The sequence below is a fragment of the Apus apus genome, chromosome 13 (genome assembly GCF_020740795.1).
Source record: "Apus apus isolate bApuApu2 chromosome 13, bApuApu2.pri.cur, whole genome shotgun sequence".
NCBI classification, from domain to species: Eukaryota; Metazoa; Chordata; class Aves; order Apodiformes; family Apodidae; genus Apus; species Apus apus.
Window position 1 is genome coordinate 14,588,312 of NC_067294.1, and position 12,826 is coordinate 14,601,137.

Genomic DNA, 12,826 nt, shown 5'->3' on the forward strand with positions numbered 1-12,826 from the left:
ATTATGATTCCATGGCAGATGAAGCTCATCTATGAGTTCAGTGCCCAGAAATTGGTTGAGCAGACAGGCAGTTCATCATCATCACAATGGAGTTGTGGTTTTTTTCCAGTGCTGCTTCTGCTCCTGACACACCTGTCCCTGACATGCTGTTGCCTGCTGGGTCCCACTAACCCAAGTGCAAATTCACCTTGCAGAAAAGTCTGGGTACTGCTGTTGTGTTATTGAGTGGAAGTGGTTTGTGGGAGGGCTTGGTGGGTGCAACAGGGGAGAACAGACCTGCTGGACTGGGAAGAGGAGCAAGGAAAGTGCCTACGGTGGAAAGTGGGAGGGATGCCTTTTATGAGAGTGACAAACCATTAGCCTGGCTCATCTGCTGCTATCTGTGTGCTGTGGAACTGACACAATTCTCCTTCCCTCCCCTATACTAGCACGTGTCCTTGTACAGTCACATGCTGAGCCAGGTTAAGGAACTGCATTGCTTAGGAATGGATCAATTTTTTTAATGATTTTGAGTGCATTTAATCCCAAAGCACGTCCCAAGAAAGTGTCACAGCACAGATAAAGCAACCCTTGTAGTGCAAAAAAAATGAATCGATGCTTAGTACTATGAATATGTGCTGCAAAATTATAAATGCTGCATTCCTGAAGAAATCCAAGTATGAATACAGATTAACTTACTGGGGCACTGTAGTTGCTGAGACTGGGTTGCAATTTTGGAAGCAGATACTTTTTTTTTTTCTTTTCCTCTTGGCAAGGATAGAATAAAAACCACTCTTTTTCTTTATGGCTGTATGAACTTACTCCTGTGTGCTGTGTTTTTTGTGAGAGGAATTCCAGTGTTTGCCAGTGTCTTTTAGAGTAGTCCTGCCATCACCTCTGATGCTCTTGTGGAAGCAGTATTTGGTGCTGTTGAGTGGCAGAGCTGTCAGGATGGGTAGGCTGGCATGTGAGTGGCTAGCTGAGTTCCAGAGAATATCTGCATGTCCACAGCCTGCTCCTGGGCAAAGTGTGGGATAGCATCAACACTATTTCTCTCAAAACTGGTGGACTTGATAGCCAGCTTCCTTGTTGGTGGAGCTTGATGCCATAACCCCAGCTTTTTACTGCTATGATACTTGATAAAAATGAATTAAGTACCTTTGTTTCCTTTAAAGTTTTTAAGCTTGTAAGGCCAGGATGAAATGTAGTCTGTTCTCCTGTGATTCACCTCCTTCCATTCTTAAATGTGGAGCAAATAGTATGGTGCTACTGAAGCTGGTGTGTCTGCTGTCATACCAACCAGGAGCTTGAATGAGGTGTTGAACCTTTGAAGACTTGAAGCTAAAGTTTTTGGCAGGCTATAATTATAAACCTTGAAACCACTAGTAATAGAACAGTAACCACCAGACATTCAGTGATGATGAAAACTGGGGAAAGAGGACTATTAAATGATAACCCACCTACATCTTTCCAGTGCAGAGTTTGAGACCTGGGTTTCTGAGGAGTTAATTTTCCACAGGACCCCTGACTTGCTTTCAGCTTGACTTAGCAGAATGCTAGTTGTCTTCCCATAAGGACCTGTATATCAGTTACCTAATGTGGGTGCAGGAGGCCTTGCCTGTTCTCATGAGATCTGTGACTTCCAGCAGTGAATAGCCAGTACTATAGGATATCATGTCATCACCAAAACCAGAATTTAGTCCTCAGGGGGCTACTCTGTTATTTTGTTTTATAAAAAGTTGCTTGTCCCTAAGAGAGAGTGCTGTAAATGTGGCCTTTGTAAAAAGTGGTATAACGTTGCTATTTTTTTCCCAAAGTTTGGAGGCATTGCTAGCAGAGTTGGCTCTCTGGAGGAGCAAGAGACTGACTATGGAGAAAGCTGAATTTGGTAACAGTGAGAAGCTTCATCACACCAAAGCAAAGATAGTATGCTAAGACCATTGACAGTCTATTTCTTTAAACTGTGCTTTATTGCTCCCTAAGAGATTTAGAATAGCTGAGTGGACTTTGCTGTGAGGAGTTGATGCTACCCTTTCCAGGTGCAAATGAGTTTTGCACATCTGTTGTACGAGGAAGACATAGTGATGGGAGAATTGCAGCAATGTCAAAAAGACAGTCTGAGGTGGTTTTACTCACCTTCACCAGACTAGATTGGAAAGAGGAAGATTGTTCCATTGCAAGGAGGTTCCTGTGTTGTTTCCTCATACACTGAAGTAAAATAGTAGTGAGGTATTAATGTAGGATTATGTAAGGGGTGGCTCTGACATACCTAGACCATAAAGTGTGAGCAGCAGTGATCAAGTGGAACCTTTCCTGAGTCTTTGCTTAGTGGGAATAAATGCTTTGTGTTTTGAACTGGGGAATAAAAAGCTTTTGATACCTGGTACCTCTGTAAAGGTCTATCAGACACCAAAAAAAAATGATGGTACAGTGCATTAGGTGTAGAAAGTTAACATCCTCAGGCCAAAACACAGTCTCTTTCCACAGGGACCTTACAGCAAAATAACTGTCAGTTACCCCAGAGTGAAAGATGACATTTTCACACATACACACACATCTTTGAAGATGCCACCTTGGTTTTTTTGGCAACCAGTTATAATTTGTGTTCAGGATATCCGTTATTGCCTGTAATTAACTGCTGAGCCATTCTACTTACATCCTCTTTGAACAATTGATACCATTTGCATTCATGAGCTTGTGTTCACAGAGATCCTCAGATAATACTCCCTGCAATAATATTTGAGTTGTAAACAGTCTTCGAAAATGAATTGTTCGTAAGGAGTTTTCCCTTGAATGCTGAAAAATGACATGTTGCTTCTGGGGTATGTCTCAAATTTTTTAAGTTTTGAATAAGACTAAAGTGCTTCTCCTGGTCAGGAGACAAGGCAACTCAGTATGACAAAACTTGTGCTGAATTCAAGAGTTGCTGTCCCCTTTCTCAGTTTCATGAACCAATCTGGAATACCAAGCTTTAGGAAAACTCATTTTTCCCTGTGGCTGTATAAATTCTGTGCAAAGAGGAGGGAAAGGGTTCCCTGTGAGCACAGTGGCCCTGGAGGAGACTGCTGGCTGTGGGCTGGTGTTTCAGGGGGAAGGGACAGATCTTAGGGTGTCACACACGTTGTAGCTGTGGAGTCTCCCTGTGTGCAGGGATGTCCCTCACCACATCCAGACCTGGCGGCTGGGAACGGCTACACAAGCAGTATCCCAGTTCCAGGATGCCATGGTGCTGATATGTTTGGCTTTGCCTGTGATGAAATGCACGTTTGTTCTGAACATGAAGAAGGGGTTCACCTTAGTGGCACACTTCCAGAGTCGTGAAAGTAGACAGTACCAAAACCATGGTCCTTCTCCTAGACTGAACGGAGCTGAAGGACCTGAGTCTCTAGCCTGTGCCTCTATGCAGAGGGTCTATTTTCTTTCTTCCCAGAGCTGAGTGCTGGGCCAGTAGGTGTTCAGCAGGTTCCTCATGCCACTTTGGAGCTGGCAGAACTGCCAGGGGACTTAAAACTGTGTAAGGTAGGTGGGGAAGGGGAATGCAAAGAGCAAGTGATGCTATAGCTTCTATATTAACACAAATTCATATTAGCAAAATATACTAGTGATAGATAATTCAAAATAAATGCTGTTTGTAAATCAGTTAATCTAGGAGATGCAAATCTCCTTTTTGCTGTCCTCAAGTGAGAGACCAGACTTCAATAGCTGTTGATTTGTATTGACTCCATTGCAGATGTGTGAAGTACTAAGCCATGTTTTGTGCTTTGTACAGTTCTCTCTATAAACACAGTTTGGAATAATTATTTTGTGACTTAACTACATAGCAAATCAAAGCTTTGTTACATCAGATGAAAAAGGTACTAAACCTAGTGGCTTTATGCTCTCAACTTACACTTCTAACTCTTTACATGTCCTAAATCTTTACTCTCCCTAGGTTGTTCTACATATCTGTTCTTGTGTTGTCTTTTCTGTTTTATTTTTATCCAGTGTGACTTTTCAGGAACTGAGGAGGCATTACGTCGATACTAACAGCAGCAGGAGTAGATAGTAAAGCTGATACTGTGAATTCCATCTGCTTATGTGCTTATGTGCTTCAGCAGTCACTGCATCCATGAGCTGAGTGTTGTGGAACCTGGTCTTTCTCTCTTTGGAGCAGAAATGATGTGCCATGCATTCATTTCCAAAGGCTGTCTCCTGTGCTAACCTGCAAGGCTGAGTCTGTTGAAATAGTTTTGGTTTGCCCCTCTCAAAGGATAAGCATGGATGACAGTTTTCAGGGCAATGCTTATGCGGAAGTGTGTGTTCTGTATCTTTTAACTAGAAGGTTTTTTGTTATTCTGTGTTCTCCACTGCTGCAGGATCATCTTGACCAAGCATCTCCTCTGATTCATACAGGCAGCCAGAAGTACTCCTGGTTGTACCTGATACTGCTGAGTTTGGATGGGGGTATGGGGGAGGACATGTCCTCCGATGACTGCACTTAGACCTCTCTGGAATTTGTTTGACTTGGTATCTTCCTATGTGTAGCTGGCTTCAGCTGTATCTGGACAAGATTTCTGAGCTGACAGGCTGCTGTCAGGTGAGAGCAGTGAAGTAAAGTTTCCAGAACTGGCCTAGGTATTGCATAAAAGCTAGGTGACTGCAGCTCATCTTTCTTAGGGCAAAGAGCAGGAAGAGGCTGTGGTGATGTCCTGCTGCTTGCTGAAACTATGTTCTGCAAGTGGTGCAGAACAAAGAGCCTGCTAATATTGCTGTTTCAGATTGGGAACACCAAATAGCTATATAAGTAAATATGAACATTTGTAATGCAGGAATAGCAAGCAGGCAGTCCTGCTAAAGCTGCTGTGTGGAGTTACCAGTTAGCCCAGTGCTAGTAGAAGGTGAACCAGGGAGCAGCATGCAAATTACATACATGTAAAACCAGCCTCCTGTGTTTCCCTTGCCCCTTTCTAAATAAGCTTCCATACTAGCAATGCTTGGTTTCTATATTGGGTAGACTAGGGACCACAGATGGTGCCATCCTAGAGTTGCCTATTTTTCCCACCACAAATGGTGTGTGAATAAAGGGCACAGGAGCTGTTAGTATTGTAGGAGGTATTTGCTGTCATACTGCTCTTTCACAATAGAACATGCTGGTGAGAAATATAGCAACATGTGTTGCTTCTCAAAGAACTGAGGTTTCTAACCACCATGCATGAAGTGAAGATATAGTCAGATTGTGGGGTGAACCATAAATCTCTTCTCCTTAAAGGCACTGAGTCAGCCAGTGCTCACTCTGCTGCCACTGCCTGTCTCTGCATGCTGCTGTCCATGAGATAGCATGTTCCTGAACGCTGAGGTACAGCAATTGTTCAATACTTACCTCATTGCCAAAATCTCAGACATATTTTTCTGACAGCTACTGGTCCCCTGCTATAGGAGCTGTATTGTGGTGAAGGATTCTGTGCTATACACCTCTTTATCTCAAGGCATCTTGCCAATGTAAACTGCTGCCACCCACACTATGGGCAGCCTTGCAGAGAAGTAGGAGTGCAGGTTGTAGGAAGAGAGACAAGCCTTCCAGTTTGTAATCTCCAAATATGCCAATAAACTAGTCTAACTGCCCTGTCTGGATGTTTGGTAGACACTTTACTCCTTGCTATGTAGTGGCCAGTCCCCTTCTTCGAGAACAGTCAAACCTCTAAGTGAAGAGAGAGCTGACTTGGTTTTACTTAATCTATTTAGGCTGTGGAGGTGCCAAGGCTGCTTCTCATCCTAGAACTGAAGGCAAACTTTAACAACAACCTCAACTATTTAAAACTAAAGACATTTGAATTACTTGCATGGTTAAATTCCAACTCATGCGTGCTTTTAGTTTGGTAGTGTTGCACTGTTCTCATCAAGTTGTACCTTACTCTTTTATATCTTTTCTGCTTAATCAGTTCAGGAAAGCATGCAGAGAATATACAGGCTGGCAGGCAAATTAATGTTGTGAGAAGCCTCAGCTCCTATTTCCTGACTTTTTAACCTTCAACTATCCCAGGAATTTTGCATTTGAGTGATTAAGAAGGTATGACTGACCTCCTGCCTCTCTCCTGCTAGCAGAACCAGTTTGTTAATCTCTGGGAATGATCTAAAATTTCTAAGTGGTTTTTGATAGTCTTCTCCTCACAAATAACTTAGTAGTTCTTTGCTTCCAGAGGTAAATGATCTGTACAGAAAAGAAATGTGTGGGCAAACAGACTGTCACTGTGCAAAGCTGAGCTTGTAAACAAGCAAGCCTTTTCAAAAGTGGACAGAGCAAGCAAGCAGCTGTTAGACTGACAGGTACTCGGCATGCTCCATGTGGCTGTGGGGTGCTAAATTGTGTGTTATAAATCTCAATCCTTCCATGAATTTGTTTGAGTAATGGAAATGTGTTAGTATGAAAAGTATAAATGTATTTGTTTGGAATGCTTGAGGTACGGGCTGTTGCATGACTTCAGGTGTCTTTGGTGTCTCCTTATTTGCTTTGTGTAGAATATACTTGGGCAGCATGTGACTGATTTCTGTAGAAAACAGAAGAATTTGGATGTTACCTACTCATGTGAAAGTAGAGGATCTAAACTGGCAAATTACAGATGCCTGAAGACCATCTTAATGAGGTGCAAGGGTTGTTATGTCACGGAGAAAGAGCAGTAGAGGTCATTGCTGAGTTCTTGATTGTCAATAAAGCAGTTTAAAATGAGAATAACCTGGAAAATAATTTCTGAGGATAGATGGTGGGGTTGCTTATTTGAGAGGTAGCCCAATGCATAGAGTGTTAGGAGCCAGGAGGAGATTCAAGTTGAAATAAATGTTTGGGAGGCTGAGGAGATGCTCAATAACCATAGCAACTAAGGAAACCTCTTCTGAAAAGAGTTCTGCAGTCTAAGTTGTTTGAGATATGTTATTTTTAGGGTGTTGCTATGGATGATGTTTAAGTTGTGGTTTAAGCAATTTTGATTTACAGCAGCAACTTCAAATAAGCTGTTTTTCTGAGACTTGACCCCATTTTTACTGTAAAGAGCATGATTCTGTTGCCAGTTACCCTCAATCACTGCAGGTCCAGGCAGCAGTGCTGTACACACTGACAGTCGCTGAAATGACGTGTGTTTGGAGTAACTAGAAGTTGAGGGTGACACTCCCTTTGTGTGGGTCTTGGACTAATGTCTGGCTTCCAAAACTTTGAATGTCGTATTTGATCTCTAATCAGACTCCTTGGATCATAGTTAAGATGCTTCTTAAATTTACAATCACTTCTTAAAAGGTTTTCCCTTTTACCTGGGAAGCACTTACCCATTGATAGTTCTTATCTCCTTATTGTGGTCCTGAATGACTCCTTCCTGCTTCCCTCTGTTTAGAGGTCTCTCCTAAACCCAGTGCAGTTGCTGAGGTTTTGGTGCAACTGAAGGTTCCATTGCACCCAGAGCTGCCTTTTATGTCACTACTGAGGATCCTGGCTGCTCGGAATGAACTGTTCTCATCACCTTTTCCCTAAATTACGGTTGGAGTGGGAATCCAAGAGAGTGTTGCGTCATGCCCAGGTGTGTGGTGGCAGGACAAGGAAAGCTTTGCCAGCATAAAAAACCTTCAGCCTCCAAAAGCAAGACTTGCTGCAGTGAGAGAAGATGCTCTCAGGGAAAATAGTTACTATAGTGATGAATAGCCCTGGTGTGTTTTCAGGCTGGATCACCAAGTTGAGTAATAAGTGTGTAGGAGTCTACTTTTGAAAGCTTTTGAGAGGAGGAGGTTGCTGTAGTCCCAGAAAATTTGTCTGTGAACTGATAGGTTTTTCTATGCTGAAGTTTAAAAATAATCATTGTCTATCTTGAGAATGGAATGACCTCATTAAAAACAAAGCAGCTTATGTCGTGGTGTGGAGTATCCTGGCAATGATCCTTGAAGCAGCCTTCTGAGTTACAGTTGGAGCTCTACCCATTAACAGGTTCCTCAAAACTTGGACCCATGGGGATCTTGCATATAGCTACTCCAGTGTTACAGCTGGGATCCAAGTGCTTTTAATCTGTTCTCTGTCTTGGCCTGTGTAGCACATCCTGGCACATAACGAGCAGTGATTCATTTTCGAATGAGAAATGAAGAAATGCTGTGTAAAAAAACCAAAAAAACAACAAAAGACTCCCACAAAAACAACAACTACAAAAAACCAAATACAAAGCCATTAAAGAATTTAAATGGAAGCCACTGAAAATAAATCTGACTCCAGGCTTTTCCCCCAAAATGCTGGTTGGTTTGCAGTGCTTAACACCTTGGTGACCCAAGTGCACTGCTTGCTGTCTGTACGTAGGTGCTCAGCCATGAGCTGAACAAAAAACTGTGTGTGGGTTTGCTAAATTGCTGTAGGCCACCACTTGGCACTGAAATCCAGTAATTGCAAAAATAACTTTTCCTGGTTTAAGTAGTTTAGAATTTATTGCTCTTACCTTTGTAGTATTAACTCCAGATTTGTATGTGGCACAGTTCACCCATTTCCTGCTCCTGTCAGGAACCTCTTGATCTTAGAGCTGTGTTTAACAAGTCTTCTGTCAATCAAAAACTTGTTATACAAAGATTATTTGCCTTTAGTTTCCTATGTAATGAGGTTTTTGAATGACAACAGTGGAGTTAAAGACTATAGAAAGGCTTTCTGAATCTGAGATGAGCTGGGTTTCCATTTAATAATGTTTGCACATGATAATATTGGTTTCCAGTTTCACCTGTGAAAAGCTGAAGGTGCTAGATCAAAAATCATAGTAAATATAGCAAACATTCTCATTTTAAAACGATGTGACTTATAAACTAGAGCTGGGAAGCCAACTTTCTGTTTCATACAGTGGGTGCAGGATTTGAACATCGTTAACCATACAAATACTCAAAACAATGGGGGACAAGTGTTTTTCAAAGATGGATGTGTCTTGGTGCAGGCACTGGCTGGTGGGTGGGCAGTGGCTACTCTAAGATATTCCTCAGGTTAGGAAGTTGGGTGATGCTGTTACATTTTACCTTACCAATATTAGTTTCTGAAACAGTGTTGTTGACTAGCTGTGTGTGGTGTTTGCTGAGGGCACCTGGTTTCCAAGTGTCCTACTGAGCTTGCTCAGGTAAATTTGAATTTCTTGAATGGAATAAAATGAAAAACTAGCATACTGAAAACTAAGAAGCTGTGACATGACAGTGAGAAATCTAGATTGTTGTGTCTTTACAAAACACTAAATGTTCCTTAAAATGACCCTGATTAAAACTTAGCTGATTGGGGGAAGGGTAGTAACAGGTAAGAGGGACATGAGATACAGGTGATCTGATATGAGATGAACATGTGGGTTAGTTTTTGATGAGCTAGAAGTCCAGAGTTAGACTATGATTTACAAATATCTTCTCTAGCTTAAGCTGCTTCTCTTGTAGGAACTCCAGCCCAAGTTCAGCCTCCAGTTTACCAGCAACTGAAGCTGTTCAGCGGTAGCTCAGGTCTAACTGATGCTCTAAAGATCATTAGAGCAAAACGAATGTGGCTGGAAGATGCAGACACACTCATGAGGCTCGAAGTGTTGTCTTTTTAAATTAGGTTAGTTTGAGTTTAATAAAAACTGCTATACCTACAGACTAAGTTTTCCACCTTGGTTCCCTCATTGTGACTAGCAATCAGAAGTCAAAGTCAGGATTTTCTTAGAGTTTGGGTGTCTTGATTTCTATTGAAAGCTGTATTGATGTATCTGGAGGTTTCCCTAGCAGAGGAGGTTAAGGAATGTATACGTCAGGTTGTAGGTTTCCTTCCTTAGTTTTAAGCTCAGGGGGTGGAGAGGATCCATTTTTTGAGATTCCTGCTAATGATTATATGAGAGCATGGTTTGAGGTGATGAGCTTTTTTCCAAGGCTGCTGGAAACTGAATTGCAAAGGAGATGTGTCAAAAGAGTTCTGTTGATGTGCCCTAACTTAAACTTGCCAAATGCAGCAGCAGTCCTGGTTAATGCAGAAATAATACACTAACTGAATCATGTCTTGCTGTGAGAAAGAAACTTTACCTTTTACTCGTTTATCTGTCATGCTACATTGTGAATATGATTAGGGAGGTGCTTGGTTTTGGGCCTGTCCTGGAAAATTGGTTTATTTCAGGCTTCCTAACAACCACTAGAGTCATATCTTAGAACAAAGAAATTAACCTCCTTATTCTTTTTATGCTTTATTCATAGTCTGGCTCCACAACGTGTTGCACATGATTCATCTGTAATTGTATCATTGCTTCTTTGATTTGTGCCATTTTTTTCCACAACAGCAAGGGAAAGGAGTTTAGAAGAGTAAGTAATTTGGTTATGAATCTACAGTTATTTGGGGAAATAGCTATATGACATATGTTGTGTGTAATAAATGGAATTACTCTCTTAATTGTAAAACTAATTACTCTTCTGTTTGCTAGTTGAATGACAGATTTCTCCTTTAATGAGTACTTATTCCTCTGTACAGATGGGATAGTTGCAAGCTTGCAGCCAGCCAGGGAGGACAGCATTAGTCTGTGTTTGATGGTGGGTGCTCCTGGTGAGATACGCTGAAAATTTGAATCTCAGAGGTGAAATTACTGCCTGTTTCTGAGCCCTGGTAGCTGGCAAGTCTCCATTTGGCTTAGTGTCATTGCTATAGCAGACTGATCCTGCCTTGCTTTTTCTGCCCTTTTTCCAAAACCCTGTCTGAAAGAACTGACTGGTTGTAGTTCATGCTTTACAGTTCATATGGAAAATAGAAATAAGCATCCTTCAGTTTCTTGGTCCTGGCTTCCTATTGAGTCTGACAGTTCCTGAGCACATCTAGAAGGAATTCAGCTGCTTCTAACAAAATAGGACTGGACAAAAGCTGTGCAGAATCTTTGAGTTTGCTATTGGAGCATCAGTATTGGCACTGCAGTGTCATTCCCTGATGAAAGGAGTCCCATGTCCTGGGGTTGACAGTGCAGGTCAACAATGTTTGGTTTTTTAAAAGTTTGATTTTCATCTTAAATGTGATTCTTGAGCAGAATTCTGCTATGGAAAACTCCACTCTGTGTGTAAGAGAAATAAGGCTACTGAGGTATGTTTTACACTTGCAGCACACCCTCACCTAATATTCTTTTAAGTATCGTTTTAATGACTGCCCCACGTTGAAGGATGTTTGCTTGGATCTCTTGCCAAAAATGTTGAACACTGTGGCTGGGACATGGGAAATGCATCATTTCTGGTTTAAACAATCCACAGCACTGAATGGAAGCTGGTATGCAAGGTTAGAGACTGTGCAAACCCAGGATGAAATGACACCTCTTCTGACAAAGCTCTCCATAGAAGTAGCAAAACAGCAATCAAAAAAACAATTTACAGCAATATTTTGTGTGTTACTAATCAAACAATGCACTGGAGAAGACCAGTTGGGCTTTGTGTGGCCTAGATGGCACACTCTGTCCCTGCTGACTTTAAATAACTTTACAAATAAATACTAACATGTCCTCCTTTCCCTTGTTCCAAATAACATCTAACAAGCATTAAATCTAGGCTTTATCATGGGCTGCAGGTGAAGATTTTTCACAGATTATTTTTTTTTTTAAGTAAAATATTTGACCATGGAAATAGGATACCATGCTTAGGGCAATCAAGTAGTTACTACAACACAAGTCCCCAGCAGTTACATTGAAGTGTCATCAAGCTGGTTTCCTGATGTGCGTGAAGTTGAGACCAGCCATTAAACAGCTTTTAAAAATCAGCTTGATATTCAAACTGCAAGAAAATGAGTGGAAGCTAATTCTCATGGTTGTCTTCTGTTTTTTGCAAATGCATCACCCTTCCACAGATGCAGGGGTTTTTCTGCATTTGTTTTGGTGAACTTGGAGAAGGCACCCTCTGGAGCAGCTGTGTCTGCAGGTAGCACCCTGCTTGGCCAGGGAGCTGTGCCTGTGCCAGGCCGTGTGGCACAGCTGAGGCAGGGAGAGCTGTGGTCCCTGTCACCTGCTGCGTTGTCCCAGCCAGGTCTGTGCCCCTCTAAGGGATGGGAGCGGGTCCTCTGGAGTTTAGACTTCAACACTGCTCCTTCCCTCATCTCTACCTGTCCTGCTTCCATTTGCTTTTCTGTAATGTTAGCAGTCCAGTTTCAGAGAGGTGGAAGTGCTAACCCTAGTGCTTAGGTTGCAATTGCCCATGCCTTGCAGCACCTTCCTCTGAGGTATCTCCTGAGAGTTGTTCATGTCTCACCTTGCTCTGCATTTTTGCCCTTGTCTGTCTTTGACTTGATCAGCTCAGAGGAGCACATACTGGGTACTGTTGGGCTGAGGAAACAGCTTGATCCACAGGGAGTAAGGGATAGCAATCAGAAGTACTGAGATTCTTTTACTTTCAGGTAATCTCTCTTTTTCTATACAAACCTACTTTTAGTTCATAGTCTAGATTAGCAGTAAAAATAAACCTTTTAGTAAAAAAATCCCAACCATGAGTCCCAGCACAAAGTCACAGCCCTCCTTCCAGACAGGCCAAGTGTGGTGTGTTGGGGTTGTGTGAGGGAGCTGTGCCACGTTATACTTTGGGCACTGAATACACGAGTGATCTGCAGGGTTCATTCTTCTGGCTTGTGCCTCACTGCAGTGATATACTTGGTTAGGAGTTTTGTTAGTGCAAGCTGATCCTCATTTGCTCAAAGGGAGGAAATATTTTGGTGACTATCATCTGTGGGGCCACTTGAGGTGTGGGTGCTCTAAGCTTTGTCTTTAGCCCTACAAGCCCCCTTGGATTGTTTGCTGCATGTGGTCTCTTAATAGAAGAACTCAGCAGAGCAGTGTTGTGGAAATACTTCCTCCTTTGGAGGGACTGGGTTATGCATTTTAGTGATACTGAGAAACTAATCTAG

At 42.1% G+C, this 12,826-nt stretch overlaps 1 protein-coding gene across 1 annotated transcript in view; it reads left to right on the forward strand.

Moving 5' to 3' along the window:
• The window catches only part of WWC1 (WW and C2 domain containing 1), a 71,535-nt gene that overhangs the window by 20,209 nt on the left and 38,500 nt on the right, over positions 1 to 12,826 (forward strand). The gene's annotated exons all lie outside the window — the stretch shown is intronic.